The sequence below is a fragment of the Schistocerca gregaria genome, chromosome 1 (assembly GCF_023897955.1).
Source record: "Schistocerca gregaria isolate iqSchGreg1 chromosome 1, iqSchGreg1.2, whole genome shotgun sequence".
Taxonomy (NCBI): Eukaryota; Metazoa; Arthropoda; class Insecta; order Orthoptera; family Acrididae; genus Schistocerca; species Schistocerca gregaria.
In genome coordinates, this window is record NC_064920.1 from 114,654,744 (window position 1) to 114,678,723 (window position 23,980).

Genomic DNA, 23,980 nt, shown 5'->3' on the forward strand with positions numbered 1-23,980 from the left:
GGTTTAATGTAACCAAAGGACCGAAAAGCGATACAATAAAGGATCTGTTTGAAAAATTTCAACGGACTGGGAACGTGACGGATGAACGTGCTGGAAAGGTAGGGCGACCGCGTACGGCAACAAGAGGGCAACACGCAGCTAGTGCTGCAGGTTATCTAACAGCGGCCTTGGGTTTCCTTTCGCCGTGTTGCAGCTGCGGTCCAAATGACGCCAACGTCTCATGCGCCAGAGTTTACACCTCTATACATAAAAATTCAAACGCGGCAACCCCTCAGCGCCGCTACCATTGCTGCACGAGAGACATTCGCTAACGATATAGTGCACAGGATTGATGACGGCGATATGCATGTGGGCAGCATTTGGTTTACTGACGAAGCTTATTTTTACCTGGACGGCTTCGTCAATAAACAGAACTGGCGCATATGGGGAACCGAAAAGCCCCATGTTGCAGTCCCATCGTCCCTGCATCCTCAAAAAGTACTGGTCTGGGCCGCCATTTCTTCCAAAGGAATCATTGGCCCATTTTTCATATCCGAAACGATTACTGCATCACGCTATCTGGACATTCTTTGTGAATTTGTGGCGGTACAAACTGCCTTAGACGACAATGCGAACACCTCGTGGTTTATGCAAGATGGTGCCCGGCCACATCGCACGGCCGACGTCTTTAATTTCCTGAATGAATATTTCGATGATCGTGTGATTGCTTCTGGCTATCCGAAACATACAGGAGGCGGCGTGGATTGGCCTCCCTATTCGCCAGACATGAACCCCTATGACTTCTTTCTGTGGGGACACTTGAAAAACCAGGTGTACCGACAGAATCCAGAAACAATTGAACAGCTGAAGCAGTACATCTCATCTGCATGTGAAGCCATTCCGCCAGACACGTTGTCAAAGGTTTCGGGTAATTTCATTCAGAGACTACGCAATATTATTGCTACGCATGGTGGATATGTGGAAAATATCGTACTACAGAGTTTCCCAGACCGCAGTGCCATCTGTTGTTGACAATTGTAACTACTGTAATTTTGAAAGTTTGTCTGCCTGAAAATGTACTGTTGTCCCAAGCATATTGCAACAAACGGTGTATTTCTATCCCTGCTCGTTTAGTTTGTATTGCCGTTTCAAATATACCGGTCATTTTTGAAACACCCTGTATATGCTGACTGCGTTATGGGTCGTCATGTGTGCAAGGCAGTTCGATTTCTGACGGAGCAGCCAGGAGATCTGTATCGCTGGCGCAGGCCGGGACTGCTGGCAGCGTGCAGGCGCTGTTGGACCGAGGGGCTGCAGCCAACGACCGAAGCCAGGACGTTTGAAGTTGAGTGAGCCGTGTCCAGTACTGAAACCTCCACTGTTTGAGATCTGGCTGTTGTTTGCTTGTTGCTGCTCCCAGGGTCGGTGAGACGAACCGCAACAAGTGGAGTCTGTCATGTTGGCTGAAGCTATTAGCTGCCTTCTACTCCTTGATATTAGTTTTAATTTAATATTATTCTTATTAGTGAAGTGCAACCACCGGTATTTTCTGCATTTTGGACTCTAACGCGCCATTTACCTGCCCTGGAGGTTTTCCTACTTTTCCGGCAGTGTACCTTACCTCATCATGTTGATGCTCTCCGACACGGCGTGTAGTTCGACAGCATCTTGAATTGTACTGTGCATATGTTTTTTTGGAGGTTCAAATGGCTCTGAGCACTATGGGACTTAACTACCGAGGTCATCAGTCCCCTAGAACTTAGAACTACTTAAACCTAACTAACCTAAGGACATCACACACATCCATGACCGAGGCAGGATTCGAACCTGCGACCGTAGCGGTTACGCGGTTCCAGACTGTAGCGCCTATAACCGCTCGGCCACCCCGGCCGGCTCTCCACTTGAAATTCCGACCTTCAGCCGTTAATCGTTTGTAACACTGCTTGTGGCCTTCAGCCGACAATAACTTGTCATTCTTCTAATATGGCTTTCAGCCGCCAGTGTAGCAGAATCTTTCAAAAAAGATTGTTGAGAGTTTTGTTATTTGAAAAATAAAGTGTATGTGTTTTCTGTGCAATCAACGATAACTGATTAGGTCGTGTCCTCACCTTTCCTGCTTTCGTCAAGTCCCAGGTTTCATCACCTTTTCTAAAAACCAGTCAATTATATTACTAATAATGGTGTAATAGCTCTACCGGCAGTTTCAGGCCAACATACGCATAATATAGACAGGATTTTAGGGATAGAAGTGCAGATATTTTTATTGGTGACTGAGACCAAAGTAATGAACAACACTAAATCCGTATTTACTTCATTTGCAGACTAATAGTTGCAGTTATTTGGGATAATATGTTTTTAGGCTGGTTATTATCTCCAATTACTTGTGGAAAGAGCAGACTACTAATGCTTATGGCCAGCAGTCAGATGCTGAAGTGCGAGGCATGCACGCGAAGCGGGCAGTCTATACTGAGAGGTGAAGTTCACCTAAAGGCTCAGTTACGCGCGGTCAAAAAAACATTATGTATTAAAATATGTGACGTGTTTGCGGGAAAACTGTTAGACGCAGAGAAGAAACAACTAATACACTGAAGTACATGGTACATGCACTTAAACCCATAATATCTTTGTACCTGGCGTAAGACCCGAAAACCGGTTTGTAAAATAAACAATAAATATTATAGAATACTACACGTGTATCATGTGTTTTTCATTCATAATGAGGGATCTGGGTCAAGAAAGAAATACTAAAAGCAGTTGGCATGATTCTGCTAGTTGTGGAAGAAGATTAACTGACATTGGCCGAAGCAAATAGTATACATAATACAGACTAGCAATGGTAGTTTTTCTCAAAACGAGAAATAAGGTGAAATAAAATATAAACTTTGGTTTTAGGAAGTCTTTTCTGAAAGTATTTGACTGAAGTTTTAGAAGGGACTGGAATGTGGACGATAAGCAGTACAGACTAGAAGAGAATGTAAGTGTTTGGAATGCGGTGCAACAGACGAATGCTGAAGATGAAATGGGTAGACAATCAACGAAGAAAAGTGGAATTGCGAAAAAATTTATTGAACGACTTTAGTAAAGGAACAGGTCTGTTGATAAAACTCGTCGTGTGGCTTCAAGAAATAGTCCGTTTGCTTGGAAATGAAAGTTTTTTTTCCTAGGATGGGGCCCCTCCACGCCCACACCGACGTGGTGACCAAACCAAAAGTTCTACTGTGACCTCCGTATAACATGTTAGTTCTCAAATCAGGGGTCACAGGATACGGGCAGTGATGTTGTCCATGCTTCTGTGTAGAATTACTCATTGGCATGGTCCATCAGGAGACAGAAATTGGACGAAAGCGATCGAAGGGTAGCGGTTTGTAAGGGCAGAGGGAAAAAAAACCTCTGCGACAGTAAGACGGGTAGTAAGGGCAGTAGCGGCTTGCTAGCTGTGACAGTGCATGCAAGGTGTGGTTACGTTAGTGCAGGGCATCGTGCATCTTTACCTTTGTCGTTGCGTAAGGTCGTTGTAGGGCGCGCTGCAGCGGCTTCGTCCCTGTAACAGTTCAAGGTCGTCATAAATTAGTGGGCGATCGGCCATAGATCAGCTCACAGTGTAGGAGGGGTGCATAATTTGTGTGCTGTGTACAGTACCGTTTTCCTACGATTGCCTGTTTTCGACGGGGCGAGCGTCTGGGGTTGCCAGTAGTAGCTGTGTTGCACGGGCTCGCCAGTATTGTTGTGTTAGCGTGCTATGGGCCATACATGTTTGGTCTTATGTTTCCATCTATGGTTGTGCTCGTAGTTCCCCAGAGAAAGGATACACGGGTTAGGCGAGTGTCTCGTGTTTTTTGTAGAGCCGTGTGGAGAGTTTTTGGAATACCTGCCAGATGGTATCTAACCGATATTCCCGGTTAAGATCCGCTGTGAATGTGTAGCGCGGAACATTGCTTATGATTGTGAGTACTTTGTTCTGAATGAGCTGCAGACAGCGCAAGCATGTGGGCATAGCGTAAATGAAAGTGAGAAGTTTGCTAATTATACAGGGTGGTCCATTGATAATGACCGCGCCAAATATCTCACGAAACAAGCATCAAACGAAAAAAATACGAAGAACGAAACTCGTGTTCAAGGGGGAAACCAGATGGCGTTATGGCTGGCCCGCTAGATGGCATTGCCATAGGTAAAACGGATATCAACTGCTTTTTAAAAAAAATAGGAACCCCCATTTTTATTACATATTCGTGTAGTACCTAAAGAAATATGAATGTTTTAGTTTGACCACTTTTTTCGCTTTGTGATAGATGACGCTGTAATAGTCACAAACGTATAAGTACGTAGTATCACGTAACATTCCGCCAGTGCGGACGGTATTTGCTTCGTGATACAATACCCTCGTTAAAATGGACCGTTTACCAATTGCGGAAAAGGTCGATATCGTGTTGATGTATGGCTAATGTGATCAAAATGCCCAATGGGCGTGTGCTGTGTCTGCTGCTCGGTATCCTGGACGACATCATCCAAGTGTTCGGACCGTTCGCCGGATAGTTACGTTCTTTAAGGAAACAGGAAGTGTTCAGCCCACATGTGAAACGTCAACCACGACATGCAAACAAATGATGATGCCCAACTAGGTGTTTTACCTGCTGTCGCTGCTAATCCTCACTTCAGTAGCAGACAATCGAGAATCTCAAAAACGTCGATGTTGAGAATGCTACATCAGCATCGATTTCAGCCGTACCATATTTCTATGCACCAGGAATTGCATGGAGATGACTTTAAACGTCATGTACAGTTCTGCCACTGGGCACAAGAGAAATTACGGGACGATGACAGATTTTTTGCACGCCTTCTATTTAGCGACGAAGCGTCATCCACCAACAGCGGTGGTGTAAACCGGCATAATATGCACTATTGGGCAACGGGAAATCCATGGCTGCGAGAAGTGAAACATCAGCGACCTTGGCGGGTTAATGTATGGTGCGACATTATGAGAGGAAGGATAATTGACCCCCATTTTATCGATGGCAATGCAAATGGTGCAATGTATGCTGATTTCCTATGTAATGTTGCTACTACAAGATGTTTCACTTCATGACAGAGTGGCGATGTACTTACAACATGATGGATGTCCGGCACATAGCTCGCGTGCTGTTGAAACGGTATTGAATAGCATATTTCATGACAAGTGGGTTAATCGTCGAAGGAACATACCATGGGCCGCACGTTCACCGGATCTGACGTCCCCGAATTTCTTTCTGTGGGAAAGTTGATGGATATTTGCAATCGTGATCCACCAACAATACCTGACAACATGCGTCAGCGCGTTGTCAATGCATGTGCGAACATTACAGAAGGCAAACTACTAGTTGTTGAGAGGAATGTCGTTATACGTATTGCCAAATGCATTGAGGTTGACGGACATCATTTTCAGCATTTATTGCATTAATGCAGTATATACAGGTAATCACGCTGTAACAGCATGCGTTCTCAGAAATGATAAGTTCACAAAGGTACCTATATCACACTGGAACAACCGAAATAAAATGTTCAAACTTACCTACGATCTGTATTTTAATTTAAAACATCTACCTGTTACCAACTGTTCGTCTAAAATTGAGCCAAATGTTTGTGACTATTACAGCGCCGTCTATCACAAAGCGGAAGAAGTGGTCCAACTAAAACATTCATATTTCTTTACGTACTACACGAATATGTAATAAAAATGGGTGTTACTATTTAAAAACGCAGTTGATTCTCGTTTGACCTATGGGGCGTGTGCCCGAATGTCTCCACTTGTCTGTAATGGATGAAGCTGGCCTCCCATATCGACCAGTGTCTTGTATCGAGCAGCGAACAGCCCAGATCTTTGGGACACCATTCCACAACGGTGGTTTTCGGGAGACGTTCTGCTCTATACGTATTCTTTATCCCCTAATATATGTCTACAGGTATTTGTGCTTCAGCAGCCAAGAAAACAATAGCATCATGTTGGTGCTCTTTTGAAGCATTTGGTAATATCGTCGCCGTAATTGACGTTTCCGCATTTACCGACCGCTCGTTGGGATGACACAAATTGCACATTAATCCCGTACCCGCATCGGAGTCACGATACGTTGCATGTATGCTGCAGCAACACCTCAAATCGTAAACCGTTTCAAGGCCCCTAGGCCCCTTGTAGTCTTCAAACTTTCTATCACATTAACCTGATGTGCTGGACAGGACCACCAACATGGGGTCTTGAATTTTGCATGCCAGGTACTACTGAGGAAACCTTCTCACGGCCCCGATTCTGCTACTGCCGCAAAAAAAAGAAAAAAAATGGTTCAAATGGCTCTGAGCACTATTGGACTCAACATCGGAGGTCATCAGTCCCCCAGAACTTAGAACTACTTAATCCTAAGTAACCTAAGGATATCACACATATCCATGCCCGAGGCAGGATTCGAACCTGCGACCGTATCGGTCACGCGGTTCCAGACTGAAGTGCCTAGAACCGCTCGGCCACATCGGCCGGCGCTACTGCCTTTCTACAAGTTTTCAACCTCCACTAAAGATCCGCCGCATTCCTAGCGGCACTAACACTCCTGGAAAAAAGTATATTTCGAAGCAATGGCTTAGCCACTGTCAGGGGAGTTTTTCCAGAATAAATTTAATTTTGGTTAATTTCTTAAAATTTCAGATTTGGAGCTAGATTTTGTGGACGTTCTTGGTGTTTGGGGACAACTTTCAGAATTACGGTGTATGCATAGAGTTGCTTCAGAATCACATTCACACAAATCCATTAAGTGCAAGTACGCAGAGTTTTGTTATAATCATGTGCCATCTTCTCAACATTACGATTTGAAGCACGTGACAAGTTTCGTGTTGAAATCTGAAGAGCTGGTTTCCTAGCCTTTCGGCCAAGATTTGATTTGTAACGTTCTAGGGGTACATTCTGGACTCCGTTAAGATCAACTGCATGTAGCAAAATACTTTAAATAAAAGGCGCATGAAAGGTTAGAAACACATCGTGTTATGAGTGAGAGAGAAAAACTAAGAGTGCAAGAAAGACAGTAATTGCAGCCACAGTCAATTTAAAAAAATTCATTGACTTGCACAAGGCTACATTATAGAGAAGAAAGAAGCCGAAAGAAATGGGGAAATATACTTCTACTGCTTTAACTTAGTGTCATCTCCTACTCACTTTTAAATAAAATAATGCACGGAAATTTTCATGGCCTGTATTACAAAATTGCCATCATGACGAAACGTTGGAAGTGCTCGCCCCTTTTCAGAAACGGAGAGCACAACAGTAACCAAAGAACACGACTCACTACCGACAATGTTGCTGAATAACTATTCATTTGTTGTGGCTAACGTAATTTGGAAGTAATTTGTGCTTACCATAATATAAATGTGACGTTTGTACGAGATGGAAAATTTCTGTATTCGACTGAAAAAGCACGTCACTTAAATTTAACGAAAAATATTTTTTGCTATAGTTTGCGAAGTTATTTGTACTGTAAGCGCAGTGACTCATGTCACATGTACTCGAAAGTGCAAATGCGACTTGATATATTAATGCTTAAGTGTACACATTCACGCTTGCTAACGGGACTAAACTATTGAAATGACAATAAAAATTACTTTGAACACAGAATAATGGTTTGAGCCGGAATACTACACGCCAAGGTGGAACAAGATCAGCTGAATTAGACTACACCAAGATGTTAAACATGGAACCATCTTAAAATTGTGCCATCATATACCATTAGCAAAAAGTGGCTGCTTATTTAAACGGTGCTGATTGCTTTCCAATTTCAAGAATGAAGGTCGTCAGTATACCAAGTGATGAGCCAGTTAACTGAGCAAGAAAGTCGATTTTTTAATTACTGTAAACTTTATCAATACTAGAAACAAATTTAGTGGTCCAGTTTAATGATAATTTTCGGCTTATTTAATCAACCCAAGGATAATGAGTTCAAATTGTGGGTAAGCGCAAGAGTGTAACTCAGGTGTGAATGACCGGCACCATCTACAATACTGCATCTTGCCTGTTCGCTTCTGTCTCGGGATCTTCGGCAGACGTTTGTTTAACTATTTTCGTGATGTTTTGCCAGAAGGATTGGCTGGCATTATCAGAGGTTCACCCTCCATTGCTCGTAGCTGACTGATCACCAGAAATAGAACCTCTGACAGTGCCAGCCACTTGTGCTGGCGAAACGTCCCGAAAATCGTTAAACAAACGTCTGCCCAAGACACCGACACAGAAACGAACAGGCAGTTCGAGAACAAATGGCCGCGAAAGCAACAATTTTGTACAACACAGTTACAACTCAACTGTATTACCACAATCAAGCAGTATACACGCAAAAACAGCCTTTTACACTCTAAACGATTTAAATGATATTGATTACAAATTTTCGACATCTTGATCGCGGTAGTACCGGATGATCAGCGCCTTCAACAATCCAAATGGCTGCTTTGTACGTGTCTTCTGCTCGACGCAGGCGGAGTACTGTAATTCAGACCGCCTCTAGGGACGGGGCAACCGAATGGCTTCAGCAACCGGTTAATCAGTCGAAATTTATTCAGTGACTGCAGCTAATTGGACATCAGCGTTATTGGGTACATGTGTGCTACCTATCAGTGACATCTGAAAGTTTATGCCGCAGCATGACACGAACCCACATTTCCCATTTAGCGCGAGGAGCCGCCTTAGCTACTTCGGCTATCCGTGTACACTCCCCGGGCTGACTCACTATGTCCATCCTTGGGTTGGTTCGAGGAGGTTGCTCGGACAGGCGAAGTGGTTAAGCAAACTGCTCACCGTAAGTGAGAAATATTTGACGTGAACGGTACACTGCCAATGGCCTTGCCACAGTGGTAACACCGGTCCCCGCCAGGTCACCGAAGTTAAGCGCTGTCGGGCTGGGCTAGACCTTGGATGGGTGACCATCTGGTCTTAGCTCTGAGCACTATGGGACTTAACAGCTGTGGTCATCAGTCTCCTAGAACTTAGAACTACTTAAACCCAACTAACCTAAGGACATCACACACATCCATGTCCGAGGCAGGATTCGAACCTGCGACTGTAGCAGTCGCGCGGTTCCGGACGGCGCGCCTAGAACCGCGAGACCACCGCCGCCGGCCATCTGGTCTTCCGAGCACTGTTGGCAAACGGGGTTCATTCAGCCCTTGTGAAGCAAATTGAGGAGCTACTTGATTGAGAAGTAACGGCTCCGGTCTCGGAAACTGACATACGGCAGGGAGAGCGGTGTGCAGACCGCATGCCCCGCCATATTCGCATACGGTGATGCCTGCGGGATGAGGATGACACGGCGGCTGGTCGGTACCGTTGGGCCTTCTTTGTCTGCTTGGGCGAAACTTTAAGTTGTTTGAACGGTACATTAAAGGTGCACAAATTTCAGAGAGGAAAGAAATTAAAAAGACTGGACCAATACAAATTCAAAGAAACAGATGTAGTTGAATCAAAGGGAACTTCAGGCTACGAAACAGAAGAGAAGGGAAATGAAGCCAGGTGGATGGTTTTGAGAGGTGGAGTAGTGGAGTCAGTAGACGAAGTTGAAAAATTGAAAAGGGCAAGGCGGGAATGGCTGGAGGAAAAGTTCAAAGCTGAAGAAGCATGCATGACTAGGAGAACAGTAGATATCAACCACACGAAATTTAAAGAAACCTTTGGAGAGAAGAGAGACACCACTGCGAATATTAAGTTGTGCCTCGGTTATATAACAGAAAGAAACTTGAAGACAAAATTATGGAAAGAGAAGAGAAAAAAGGTGAAAGCAGTGCTGCCAGAAAATGTGACAGAGCTCTGAAGTTCATAAGCCTACAGAAAACGTCTAGAGTAGACGACTTTCTCTCAGAAGTAGTGAGATACCTGGGACAGCCATCCACGACAAAACTACGCTCGTAATCGGGGCACAGTTGGAAACAGGACTCAAAGACTTGTCTGGAGACGCCCGCGATAGAGATGGGACAACACCAACCTCACCGTCACTCGCCATCCGGCCCACAACCAGGAGTGATGGTCTGGGGTGTCACTTCATTTCATAGCAGGACCTCTTTGGTTGTCATCCGCGATACCCCTACGCGATGTTCTATGCCCTGTTTTGTTGTCCTTCATGGCAAGCCATCGTGGGCTCACATTTTAGCAACATAATGTCCTTCCACAAACGGCAAGAGTTTCTACAGCTTGTTTTCGTGCTAGCCAAACACTATATTGGCAAACTGCATAAGTGGCAGGGCCCTCGAAACTACTTTTGGATTCTGCTGATCTAACACGCCAACTGGACAGAATTTGCCATAAATCCCTCAGGAGGACGTCCAACATCTCCTTCAATCAAAGCCGAATAACTGCTTGTATAAAGGCCAGAGTTTGACCACAGCATTAATGACTTGCTCAACTGGTGAAGCACTTTCTCTTGACTAAATCGTCCAGCTTTTCTGAAATTATAATGATTTGTTTGTCTGTACATGTACGTCACATCTACCGATTTCCGTCCAGTTCGGATAATTCCTTCCTGAATCCTCGTAATATATTTATTTTCGAGTGTATATTAGAGGGCTGAAAACTCACATTTGAATAAGCATGTCTCAATAACTATTCCGAAGAAGGCAAATACTGACTGGTTTGTGTATTAGCGAACTGTCAGTCTAAAAAGCTGTGGTTACAAAATACTCACACGACTGATTACACAGAAGAATGAAAGGAGTGGTAGAAGACGACCTTTGTGAGATCAGTTTAGGTTCCATAGAAAAATCTAAACTCTCCGGGAAATACTGGCCCTATAATCTGTATTCGAAGAAAGACTGAAGAAACCAAACCTACTTTTATAACATTTGTAGGTTTAGAGAAAGAGTTTAACATATGTTGACTGGAATAGACACTTTGAAATTCAGAAGCTAGCAGCATTAAATAATGGAGCAAAAAAATATCTACAACTTGTACCAAAACGAGATTGCCTTTATAAGAGTCGAGTCTAAGGAAATGAAGTTGAGGATGTAGTATAACGGGGTTGTAGCCTATCCCCGATGTTATCCAGTTTGTAGGCTGAAAAGCATTAAAGGAAACCAAGGCCAAATCTGGGAGAGAATAAAGCCTCAGGGAAGAGAAATAAAGGTTTTGACGTTTGTCAATGATATTTTATTTATGTCAGCAAAGAGGAGTTGAGTGGGAAGAACAGTGTCTTCAAAAAAGATTACAGCAAAAGTAAAGCGAGGGTGAGATGATGCTGAGGGCATTATATTAGGGAATGAGCCACTAAAAAATAGAAGAGTTTTTTTTTTGGCAGCAAAATAATCGAGAGGGGCCCATGACAAAGGATATATAAATGTGGACGATACGCAACTCAGAGAGGAAGAGAACAGAAGCTTCTGAAATGCAGCGCTGCATCAGTATTTCGAAAATTATATTTGTAAATTGAATAACTAATGGGGACATACTGAGTCGAATTGGGGGAAAAGGGAATTTCTTGCTCAACTACATTAAAAGAAGGAATCGTTGATAGTCACTTCTTGAGGCATCAGAGTTATCAATATTGAGATTAGGGGGAGTGTGAAGGTAAAATTGAAGGGGAAGACGAAGACTATTGTGATCAGATTCAAATACGAGTAGGATGAACTAGTTATGCTGTCCCGGGCGTGACGTTAAACTGCGTCCAAAACCGAGTGACCACCGGTATAAGTGGTCCTCTTCTACCAAGTGCCAACGGCCTCTTTGGAGGGCGAATGAGCGGGCAAAGGATAGGGCACTATGTTGTCTTTTGGATGAGAAATCATCCCTGAAGGCGGGAGAACCAGATTGGTCAGAATGTGGAAGGCATCGAGAAACCATCACATTAAAGATCCTATGGCTGTATTCAAAACCAAATTTTCCGGAGTTTCAAGTCTTCCAATCGGATCTTCGGGAGGGACAGTCTTGAGCAACGCTGTCACAAAGAAGACATTATCATTGAAATATATTATAAATATAAGCACATAGAATGTGAAGAAGATGGCTCAGGCTGGAAAAATCAACAGTGCAATCCAAGAAATGGAAAGAATGAGAAATAAGATCTTGAGTATTAGTGAAATGCGATGGCCAGGTTCTTGTAACATCAATGGACACAGAATTTACTGCTCAGGAGCATCTATGGACAGTATATGTCTGGAGTAGGATTCCTAGTATCGAAATAAATAGCAGAATGTGTCACTAATTGTGTATCTGTTTCAGAGACATTGATGTTACTCCAAATAATTGCTACCAGCGTAACTGAACTTTATTCAAGTCTATGCTCCAACAGCAGATCATAGTGATGAAGAAGTTGCAGAATTTTATTCCCAAATCTCAGGTGTTTTGCAACAACTACCGAAGAGAGATCTTACAATAATTATGGGAGCTTTTAATGCCAAAATAGGAAGAGGATACAAAGGCGACTTTATAGGTCACTATGGACTTCGTGAAAGGAATGAGAGAGGCGAACTGCTCAGTGCATTTGCAGGAGAGTGGAGATTCGTAATAATACATTTCTTCACATCACCGGCCAAACGTCCCGGCGGGGTCAGGGATTTTCTCTGCCTCGTGATGACTGGGTGTTGTGTGATGTCCTTAGGTAAGTTAGGTTTAAGTAGTTCTAAGTTCTAGGGGACTGATGACCGCATATGTTAAGTTCCATAGTGCTCAGAGCCATTTTTGAGCCGGCCAGACGTCTCTACACTTGGAAGTCCCCAAGAGATTCAGACGGAAATATTACCCGGAATCAGATTGATTATGTCTTGATAAATCAAAGATATAGAAACAGCTGTCTCCCAATAAAAACCTATCCAGGTACCGACATTAACTCAGACCACGGTCCCCTAGTTGGTGTCTTTAAAATCAGAATGAAGAAAGTTCAAAAGAAAAAAGTCAAAATGTATGATATGCGCAAACTGAAAGAATCTTTCATAAGAGGAAATGCAGGAATCAGTTAAAGAAGCACATCTGAAATCCACTGTCAACAAAAAGAAGTCATGGATGACTGAAGAGTTACTTAAAATGATGGATAGAAGGAGGGAAGTAAAAAGTAATCCTGATGCATACAAGAATATCAAGAAGGAGATCAGGAACGGATACGAGAAGCTAAGGAAAGAAAAATACAGGAACAGTGCAATGAAACAGAGGAATTACAATTGAAGCATGATAATTTCACCACTCATAAAATAGTCAGGGAAGTGACAGGAAATTACAGAAAAAGGACAGGAAGCAGATTGGTGAATAATGAAGGAAGAATAATATTTGGACAAGATAAGCTTAAAGAAACATGGAAAACATACATAGGACAACTTTTTTATGACCACCGACCAGATCTTCCTCATATTGCTAAACAGGACCTAGAATTCTGCTGGAAGAAGCTGCTATTAATGGAATGAATGATGGTAAATCACCTGGTCCCGTCAATGTGAATTCCGAAATTCTCAAGCTTCTCTGTGAGGATAATTTAATATGACTGACTGCAACATTCAGTGACATCTACGACTCTAGTAACATTCCACGGGAATGGCTTAAATCCGAATTTAGTTCATTGCCCAAAAAGGCCGTAGCTAAGACTTGTGGTGAATACAGGACCATCAGCCTCATGAGTCACCTGCTAAAGATCTTTCTGAGGGTCATTCACCAAAGAATTTTCAAGATCTGTGAAGAAAAAATTTCTTCTTCACAGTTTGGTTTCAGAAATACATTTAGCATCCGCGAAGCATTATTTAGTATCGAGGTACTATTTGAAAGGTGCAGAGACGTGAATTGCGACATTTAAGCCTGCTTTATTGATTATCAAAAGGCTTTTGACAGAGTAAAACACCAGAAGATTTTTGACATTTTAAGAATCACTGGTTTGGATGATAAAGGCCTACGTATAATTGTGAACCTACAGCGCCTGTGAGGCTCGACAGAGAAAATATAGAAGGCATAGACATTCTAGGAGGTGTAAGGCAGGGTTTTATATTATCCCTATCGATTTTCAACAACTGTTCAGAGCACATCTTTAAGGAAGCTCTTGTTGAAGTAGAGATGGGAGTGCTCTTAAACAGAAAATATATCAACAACTTCCGATATACTAACAATGCAGTAATATTTTCTGATTGTGAGGATAGTTTGCAGTACCTTGTCGATAGACTTGCACAAAAAAGCTCTGAATATGATCTACATGTCAACCCTCAAGAAACGAAAGCAATGATAATCAGTAAAAACAGAGTCCCTGCATGACACATTAAGATAGGTCAAAATCACATAGAGCAAGTACATAAAAAGACGTACCATGCAATAAATAATCAGTGGGATCTTTCTGATGAGGTGGGAACACGAATTGGAAAAGCCATGGCTGTCCTCAATAAGTTGAGTAACCTTTTCAAGTATCATGGCTTAGCAATGACGAAGAAGATCAGACATGTACGCTGCTACGTATTTTCCACCCTCTTCTATGGTGTTAAAACATGGACTCTGACAGAATCTTTGGGTAAGCGGATGGAGGCTTTTGAGATGTGGCTCTACAGAAGAATGTTGAGAATACTGTGGACAGCGCATGTCACAAATGTCGAGGTTCTACGAAGAATGAAGAAAGGCAAAGAAGTAATGGCTACCGTGAAACAAGAAAGATCCAGTACCTGGGACACATCATGCGGAACAACAACAGATACCAGAATGAGATTTTCACTCTGCAGCGGAGTGTGCGCTGATATGAAACTTCCTGGCAGATTAAAACTGTGTGCCCGACCGAGACTCGAACTCGGGACCTTTGCCTTTCGCGGGCAAGTGCTTTACCATCTGAGCTGTGAGTACCGGACGTGAGTCGTGCTTCGGTAGCTCAGTTGGTAGAGCACTTGCCCGCGGAAGGCAAAGGTCCCGAGTTCGAGTCTCGGTCGGGCACACAGTTTTAGTCTGCCAGGAAGTTTCATATCAGCGCACACTCCGCTGCAGAGCGAAAATCTCATTCTGGAAACATCCCCCAGGCTGTGGCTAAGCCATGTCTCCACAACATCCTTTCTTTCAGGAGTGCTAGTTCTGCAAGTTTCGCAGAAGAGCTTCTGTGCTAGTTCTGCAAGTTTCGCAGAAGAACTTCTGTAAAGTTTGGAAGGTAGGAGACGGATACTGGCAGAAGTAAAGCTGTGAGTACCGGACGTGAGTCGTGCTTCGGTAGCTCAGTTGGTAGAGCACTTGCCCGCGAAAGGCAGAGGTCCCGAGTTTGAGTCTCGGTCGGGCACACAGTTTTAATCTGCCAGGAAGTTTCATATCAGCGCACACTCCGCTGCAGAGTGAAAATCTCTTTCAGGAAACATCCCCCAGGCTGTGACTAAGCCATGTCTCCGCAACATCCTTTCTTTCAGGAGTGCTAGTTCTGCAAGTTTCGCAGCAGAGCTTCTGTAAAGTTTGGAAGGTAGGAGACGGATACTGGCAGAAGTAAAGCTGTGAGTACCGGACGTGAGTCGTGCTTCGGTAGCTCAGTTGGTAGAGCACTTGCCCGCGAAAGGCAGAGGTCCCGAGTTCGAGTCTCGGTCGGTACACAGTTTTAATCTGCCAGGAAGTTTCATATCAGCGCACACTCCGCTGCAGAGTGAAAATCTCATTCAGGAAACATCCCCCAGGCTGTGACTAAGCCATGTCTCCGCAACATCCTTTCTTTCAGGAGTGCTAGTTCTGCAAGTTTCGCAGAAGAGCTTCTGTAAAGTTTGGAAGGTAGGAGACGGATACTGGCAGAAGTAAAGCTGTGAGTACCGGACGTGAGTCGTGCTTCGGTAGCTCAGTTGGTAGAGCACTTGCCCACGAAAGGCAAAGGTCCCGAGTTCGAGTCTCAGTCGGGCACACAGTTTTAATCTGCCAGGAAGTTTCATATCAGCGCACACTCCGCTGCAGAGTGAAAATCTCATTCTGGAAACATCCCCCAGGCTGTGGCTAAGCCATGTCTCCGCAACATCCTTTCTTTCAGGAGTGCTAGTTCTGCAAGTTTCGCAGAAGAGCTTCTGTAAAGTTTGGAAGGTAGGAGACGGATACTGGCAGAAGTAAAGCTGTGAGTACCGGACGTGAGTCGTGCTTCGGTAGCTCAGTTGGTAGAGCACTTGCCCGCGAAAGGCAGAGGTCCCGAGTTTGAGTCTCGGTCGGGCACACAGTTTTAATCTGCCAGGAAGTTTCATATCAGCGCACACTCCGCTGCAGAGTGAAAATCTCATTCAGGAAACATCCCCCAGGCTGTGACTAAGCCATGTCTCCGCAACATCCTTTCTTTCAGGAGTGCTAGTTCTGCAAGTTTCGCAGCAGAGCTTCTGTAAAGTTTGGAAGGTAGGAGACAGATACTGGCAGAAGTAAAGCTGTGAGTACCGGACGTGAGTCGTGCTTCGGTAGCTCAGTTGGTAGAGCACTTGCCCGCGAAAGGCAGAGGTCCCGAGTTCGAGTCTCGGTCGGCACACAGTTTTAATCTGCCAGGAAGTTTCATATCAGCGCACACTCCGCTGCAGAGTGAAAATCTCATTCAGGAAACATCCCCCAGGCTGTGACTAAGCCATGTCTCCGCAACATCCTTTCTTTCAGGAGTGCTAGTTCTGCAAGTTTCGCAGAAGAGCTTCTGTAAAGTTTGGAAGGTAGGAGACGGATACTGGCAGAAGTAAAGCTGTGAGTACCGGACGTGAGTCGTGCTTCGGTAGCTCAGTTGGTAGAGCACTTGCCCGCGAAAGGCAAAGGTCCCGAGTTCGAGTCTCGGTCGGGCACACAGTTTTAATCTGCCAGGAAGTTTCAACAACAGATACCATTTCCTCTAGACCACCCTGCAAGGAAAAATACCAGGGATGAGAAGCGTTAGCTGCAGAAGAATTTTCTGGCTTAGGAACATCCGAACGTGGACCTCTACAACATATACAGAGCTATTTAGAGCTGCAAGTGACAGGAAAAGCACTGCCAATATGGTTGCCAACATCCGGTATGGATAGGACCGAGAAGAAGAAGAAAAGACATGTACGAGATAGCGTAGCATGAGAATCTGCATCAAACCAGTCTTAGAACTGAATACCACAACAGCACGCGAGTATCAGATCAAATTTGTGACGTATCGCATAGGCGCGTTTATTACAAGGTCACCGGTATCGATCATCTGACGATCATCGTAGACCTTCAAATCCACATTGATGGACGATGGCTGTACATGGAGCAGGACAGACTGAGTGACGGTAATCAGTTACTGATCATCGTTCAGCGGTTCCTGCTTCACATGTAGCCATTGTCCTTCAAAATGGTTTTGAAGGTCTGAAGATGACCATGTGATGATCGAAACTGGTCGCCTTGTAATAAACGTGCCTTTGCGATCTAGGTTGTTCACAAACTTTTTTGTCGACTGTTTACAATCAGTTTCAAATATTTTCATGGCTGGTTGTCTCCAGAAATGTTTTCAAAAACAAGTCTAGATTGTAGTTCTTTCACACACTGACACACACACACACACACACACACACACACACACACACACACACACACACACACACACACAAACACGAACACACACATCATTCATCGAGGAATACGGGAAGGGGGAAGTGCAAGTGTTGCTAGAACTACACTCGGTCATGCTTACGGCGTAGATTTGTGGGCATAGGTTATAAGGACTTTCATAGAAACGGGAAAAACCTGGAGGTCTTAAAAATGGTTCAAATGGCTCTGAGCATTATGGGACTTAACTGCTGAAGTCATCAGTCCACTAGAACTTAGAACTACTTAAACATAACTAACCTAAAGACATCACACACATCCATACTCGAGGCAAGATTCGAACCTGCGACCGTAGCGGTCGCGCGGTTCCAGATCGTAGCGCCTAGAACCGCTCGGCTACACCGCCCGGCGGAGGTCTTCAAGACCAATTCACGAGCGCTGCTACGAACAAAACATTAGCGATCTGTTAAATCCAGGACTGTTTATTTGATTTGCACGTTAATATATCAGGTACGTATTCGTTCGCAATGAATGTTAAAATTTTTGTCGCGTTTATATATTTAAATTGAAAGCAACTAATATATCATACTTTGGGTTTGTTGTCCTCAAAAGAAATTTACGGCCGTACATATTACTGTCAAAATTTTTCTCCCTCCTCCGTCCTGTTTGTCAGCAATTGACTGACACTCGGCGTTCATTTCACACGAACATTTATGAGGCATTAATTCTTGACGTTGGAAACAAATGAAACGGTATATTGTAGCTACTGGTAATTCCAGCCGAGCAATACACGCCGTGCAGAAAGGAAAGCAAAGCAGAGTAAATAATTGTGTTATAAAAATGCAAAGCTCTGAATTGTTATTCTTAACATAGTGACGTTATTCAGCTTCGTCGACATCGATATTCCGCGTTGAATTACTCAAACAGGACATTTATTGCAAGCCATAACGATTTACGTTGACGTTAATAACTGATCACGCCTCTTGTGACTGCATTGCAGTATGTCATTATGGCTCCGAAGCACAGTGAATAACCAGCGTCCTTCTTTTTGTTGGGGGGTGAGGTGGGGGGAAGGGCTCATCAGTCTTCTGACTGATTTGATGCGACCCGCGACATATTTCTCTCCTGTGCCAACCTTTCCACCTCAGAGCAACACTTACACCTAACATCCTCAGTTACTAAGGGAACCACTAAGTTACATACTTTTATGGGACGCCAAATAAATTTTGTTGATTACTGCACTATTTCATCTGCAGTGAAATTGGTATTGTGAGGCCGAAAGTGCAGGTCAGGTCCATATGTAGCAAGATAAGAGTGGAGAAACTTCAGGATAATCATGCACAAGTACATAACAGTGATCTCAGAAAGGTACCAGTTAGTTAAATGTAGTCAATTACAGTCATTGGAAAAGGAATGGACAGGGTACAGCGACACAGTACTAGAAGTGGCCAAAGGATGTCTTGGAACAGTAGTGTGTAAAGGTAGGATGAAGCAAACAGCTTGGTGGAATGACACCGTCAAGGCAGCCTGTAAAAGGAAAAAGAAGGCTTATCAGAAATGGCTACATACTAGAACTGAGGTAGACAGAGTAAGTTATGTTGAAGAAAGAAACAAAGCCAACAGATAATTGCATCAACCCAGAAGAAATCTTGGGAAGACTTTGGAAACAGGTTGGAGACTTTGGGTCAAGCTGCTGGGAAACCATTCTGGAGTGTAATTAGCAGTGTTCGAAAGGGAGGGAAGAAGGAAATGACAAGTATTTTGGAAAGGCCAGGAAAAGTGCTGGTGAATCCTGTTGATGCCTTGGGCAGATGGAGGGCATATTTTGAAGAGTTGCTCAATGTAGGTGAAGATTTCGAGGTAGAATGGGATAGGAATGATGATGGAAATAGGATTACATTTGATGAAGTGGAGAAAATGGTCAATAGATTGTAGTGCAATAAAGTGGCTGGGTGGATGTAATTAAGTCGGAACTCATCAAATACAGTCGAATGTCAGGTCTTAAATGACTACACAGGATAAATGAAATGGCGTGGGAGACGAGACAGGTTCCATCAGACTGGACGAAATCAGTAATTACACCAATCTTTAAACATGGAAACAGAAGAGATTGTAACAACTACAGAGGTATCTCTTTAATCAGCGTTGTGGGTAAAATCTTCTCAGGTATTGTTGAAAGGAAAGTGCGAGTATTAGTTGAGGACAAACTGGATGAAAATCAATGTGGTTTTAGGCCTCTTAGAGGTTGTCAGGACCAGATCTTTAGATAACGGCAAATAATGAAGTGTTATGAGTGGAACAGGCCATTGTATCTATGCTTTATAGATCTAGAAAAGGCATATGACCGGGTTCCTAGGAGGAAGTTATTGTCTGTTCTACGAGATTATGGTATAGGAGGCAAACTTTTGCAAGCAATTAAAGGTCTTCACGTAGATAGTCAGGCGGCAATTAGAGTTGACGGTAAATTGAGTTCATGGTTCAGAGTAGTTTCAGGGGTAAGACAAGGCTGCAGCTTGTCTCCACTGTTGTTCACATTTTTTATGGATCATATGTTGGAAACAATAGACTGGCTGGGTGAGATTAATATATATGAACACAAAATAAGCAGTCTCGCGTATGCGGATGACTTAGTTGTGATGGCAGATTCGCGTCAAAGATTGAAAAGTAATATTTCAGGGCTAGATCAGAAATGTAAGGACTATGGTATGTGTCCGCAGCTCTTGGTCGTGCGGTAGCGTTCTCGCTTCCCGCGCCCGTGTTCCTGGGTTCGATTCCCGGCGAGGTCGGGGATTTTCTCTGCTTCGTGATGACTGGGTGTTGTGTGCTGTCCTTAGGTTAGTTACGTTTAAGTAGTTTTAAGTTCTAGGGGCTGATGACCATAGCTGTTAAGTCCCATAGTGCTCAGAGCCACTATGGTATGAAGATTAGCATCTCAAAAACGGAAGTAATGTCAGTGGGAAAGAGATATAAACGGGTTGAGTGCCAAATAGGAGGAACAAAGTTAGAACAGGTGGACGGTTTGAAGTACTTAGCATGCATTTTCTTACTGGATGGCAACATAGTGAAAGAACTGGATGCGAAGTGTAGCAAAGCTAATGCAGTGAGCGCTCAGCTACGATCTACTCTCTTCTGCAAGAAGGAAGTCAGTACCAAGACTGTTATCTTTCGACCAACTATGTTGTATGGGAGCGAAAGCTGGGTGGATTCAGGTTACCTTATCAATAAGGTTGAGGTTACGGATATGAATGTAGCTAGGATGATTGCAGGTACTAGTAGATGGGAACAATGGCAGGAGGGTGTCCACAGCGAGAAAATCAAAGAAAAACTGGGAATGAACTCTATAGATGTAGCAGTCAGGGCGAACAGGCTTAGATGGTGGGGTCATGTTACACGCATGGGAGAAGCAAGGTTACCCAAGAGACTCATGGGTTCAGCAGTAGAGGGTAGGAGGAGTCGGGGTAGACCAAGGAGAAGGTACCAGGATTCGGTTAAGAATGATTTTGAAGTAATAGGCTTCACATCAGAAGAGGCACCAATGTTAGCACTGAATAGGGGAACATGGAGGAATTTTATTAGGGGGCTATGCTCCAGATTGAACGCTGAAAGGCATAATTAATCTCAAATGATGAAGATGATGATGATGCACTACAGTTTCTTGTTCAGAAAAGCAGAACACCCTGAACGATTAAATATAGGACGTTCATATTTACAGTTCATCTACATTAGTGTGTTCTGCAGAAATGATTAGCGTTTGAACCATGTCGACCTCCAGGATCAAGGTCAACATCGATATCTCGCCGCAACACCACCTACCGGTAAAATGTGCCTGCGACTCTCTTTGTCACTATAAACTGAAGGCGAACGGATAGGTATGGCTTGAGCAGATGTGCAGTGTGCCTCGCAGACGAACGTGGAAACCGTATCGTCAAGTCAATTTGAAAGAGGCCGCATTATTGACATGAGAGAATGTGAGGCATCAATCAAGGCAACCGCTGCTCGTGTGGGACTAAGTGTTTCGGCTTTGCAACAGGTGTGTGCCGAATTGTTCATGGACGGCCGTAGAACACAACGAAATGGATCAGACCTTACCACCCAGACCATCCACCGAGAAGACAAACACCTCGTCCAAATGGCATTGCAGGACAGATCTGCGTCCTCCTCGGCTTGGGTGCAACAGTGGAACAGCGTAGCACATCGTGCATTGTCAAGGGTGCAAATCCGTCACCGTTTAGTACAGCAAAGCTTACGTGCTCGTCGTCGACTTCTCCGTCTACCTTTGAAAAATGTGCAGAAACATGCTAGACGGCAATGGTGTATGGAACGACGTCATTGGATACAGGAATGGCATCAGATAGTGTTTCCGAACGAACCGAGGTTATGTTTGTTTGAAAATTATGGTCCCATTTTGGTTCGCCACAGACAGACGGAGCGGCATCACAGTGACGCCATTTGCACAAAACATACAGCTCCATGTCGAGGCCTTATGATGTGGGATGCTATTGGGTACAACCACAAATCACAGCTGTTGCATGTCCAGGACACTGTGACCAACGTGACCTACGTGAATGACGTCCTGCGTCCCATATCCATACGCTTTCTGCACAACAAAAATGGTTCAAATGGCTCTGAGCACTATGGGACTTTACATCTGAGGTCATCAGTCTCCTAGAACTTAGAACTAATTAAACCTAACTAACCTAAGGACATCACAAAAATCCATGCCCTTGGCATTCGAACCTGCGACCGTAGCGGTCGCGCTGTTCCAGATTGAAGCGCTTAGAACCCCACGACAACACCGGCCGGCTTCTGCACAACACCCCAGATGCCATATTTCAGCGAGGAAATGCACGGCCTCATGTTACTGCACGAACACGTGGCTTCTTGGTGTCGCAGGTGGCCGGTCTTTAATCCTGGCCTCCCAGGTCACCAAACTACTTGCCGATTGAAAATGTGTGCGATATGGTGAAACGACAGGTACAGAGATCGGAAGTGTTGGTCACCCAGTCCATGCGCCATTGATCTAAACAGGTGATAGTCAGAGGGAGCAATGTCTACGGCGGGTTGGGTAGGACTTTTCATTTAACGTTTCCAAGTTCGTTTTGAACTCTTTTGCAACGTGGGGTCGAGCGTTGTCGTGCTGAAAAGTCGCTTTATCGTGCCTCTCGCTCAATTGTGGCCGTTTGTCTTCTAATGCTCTGCTCAAACGTATTAATTTCGTTCGATAACGAGCACCTGTGATTGTTCCACTTGGTTTTAACACCTCATAGTAGACGACGCCGAGCTGGACCCACCAAATGCAGAGCACCATCTTGAAGCCGTGAATATTCGGTTTGATCGTCGAAATACCCATGATTTTTTGCATTTAAGGTTATCGTAATGAATACATTTTTCGTCCCCAGCCACAATGCGATGCAGAAATCCATTCTGTTTTTGCCTCTGAAGCAGCTGTTCCACAAACACACAAAAGCCGTTCAACGTCTCTTGGTTTCAGCTCACACAGGATCCAAGTTCCTTCTTTCTGATCACGCCCATAACCTTGAGACTTTTGAAATGGCTTGCTGTCACTCCCACTAATCGTGCCAATTCTGCTTGAGTGTGAGGCGAGGTTCAAATGGCTCTGAGCACTATGGGACTCAACTGCTGTGGTCATTAGTCCCCTAGAACTTAGAACTACTTAAACCTAACTAACCTAAGGACATCACACACATCCATGCCCGAGGCAGGATTCGAACCTGCGACCGTAGCAGTCGCACGGTTCCGGACTGCGCGCCCAGAACCGCGAGACCACCGCGGCCGGCGTGAGGCGAGGTTTCACTCAGCAATTTCTTCAATTCTGCATCTTCGAAAACACTCTCTCTCCCACCATCTTGCCGGTCTACGACGTTAAAATCACCGTTCTTGAAGCGTTGAAACCACTCATGACACGTTCTTTCACTAATAGCGTCCTTACCATAGTACTTGAGAGCATTCGATGAGACTCAGCCGCTGTTTTCTTCATTTTGAAACAAAACAGTAACACCTCCCGCAAATGACGAGAATTAGGCTCTTGAACTGACATTTTCAATAGAACAACTTTATGATGCAGACACAAATCGACAAATGTTTGAATGAGGTTATGTTGACCGAGGTCCAAGCTAATTGCCTAATGTCTGCTATCTGTTTCTTTCGACTGCTTCTTACCGCTGTCGCCACTTATCGACAAACGGCGGAAGCAAAGTTGTGCACCTTTTACATGTTCTGTGAATGTGAACGTCTTGTCTCCAGTCGGTCAGGGCGTTCTGTTTTCCGGTTGGTTGAGTTGGGCGCAAGGGACCAAACATCGAGGTTTAGGAAGGATGATGAAGCAAGTCCGCTGTGCTCTTTCAAAGGAACCATTCCGGCATTTGCCTGAAGCTGTTTATGTAAATCATGGAAAATCTAAATCAGGATAGCCGGACGCAGGTTTTTAACTGTCGTCCTCACGAATGCGAGTCCAGTTCTTTTTTCTTTTTCCGGACATGAGCGTACAGGACATTATTTTGCAACATAGTCGACTAGTGCCTGTAAGCAACGGTCGAAACAATCTACCAGTCGTTTCAGTTCCCCGAG

General features: G+C 44.2%; 3 non-coding genes across 3 annotated transcripts; all 3 read left to right on the forward strand.

The window, feature by feature from the left end:
- Nucleotides 1–14,774: 14,774 nt before the first annotated feature.
- Nucleotides 14,775–14,849, forward strand: Trnap-cgg (transfer RNA proline (anticodon CGG)). The gene has a single exon. It is a non-coding gene; the product is annotated as a tRNA-Pro (tRNA).
- A 560-nt stretch (nucleotides 14,850–15,409) lies between these two features.
- Nucleotides 15,410–15,483, forward strand: Trnas-cga (transfer RNA serine (anticodon CGA)). The gene has a single exon. It is a non-coding gene; the product is annotated as a tRNA-Ser (tRNA).
- An 823-nt stretch (nucleotides 15,484–16,306) lies between these two features.
- Trnas-cga (transfer RNA serine (anticodon CGA)) lies at nucleotides 16,307–16,382 on the forward strand. The gene has a single exon. It is a non-coding gene; the product is annotated as a tRNA-Ser (tRNA).
- The last annotated feature ends 7,598 nt before the right edge of the window (nucleotides 16,383–23,980 follow it).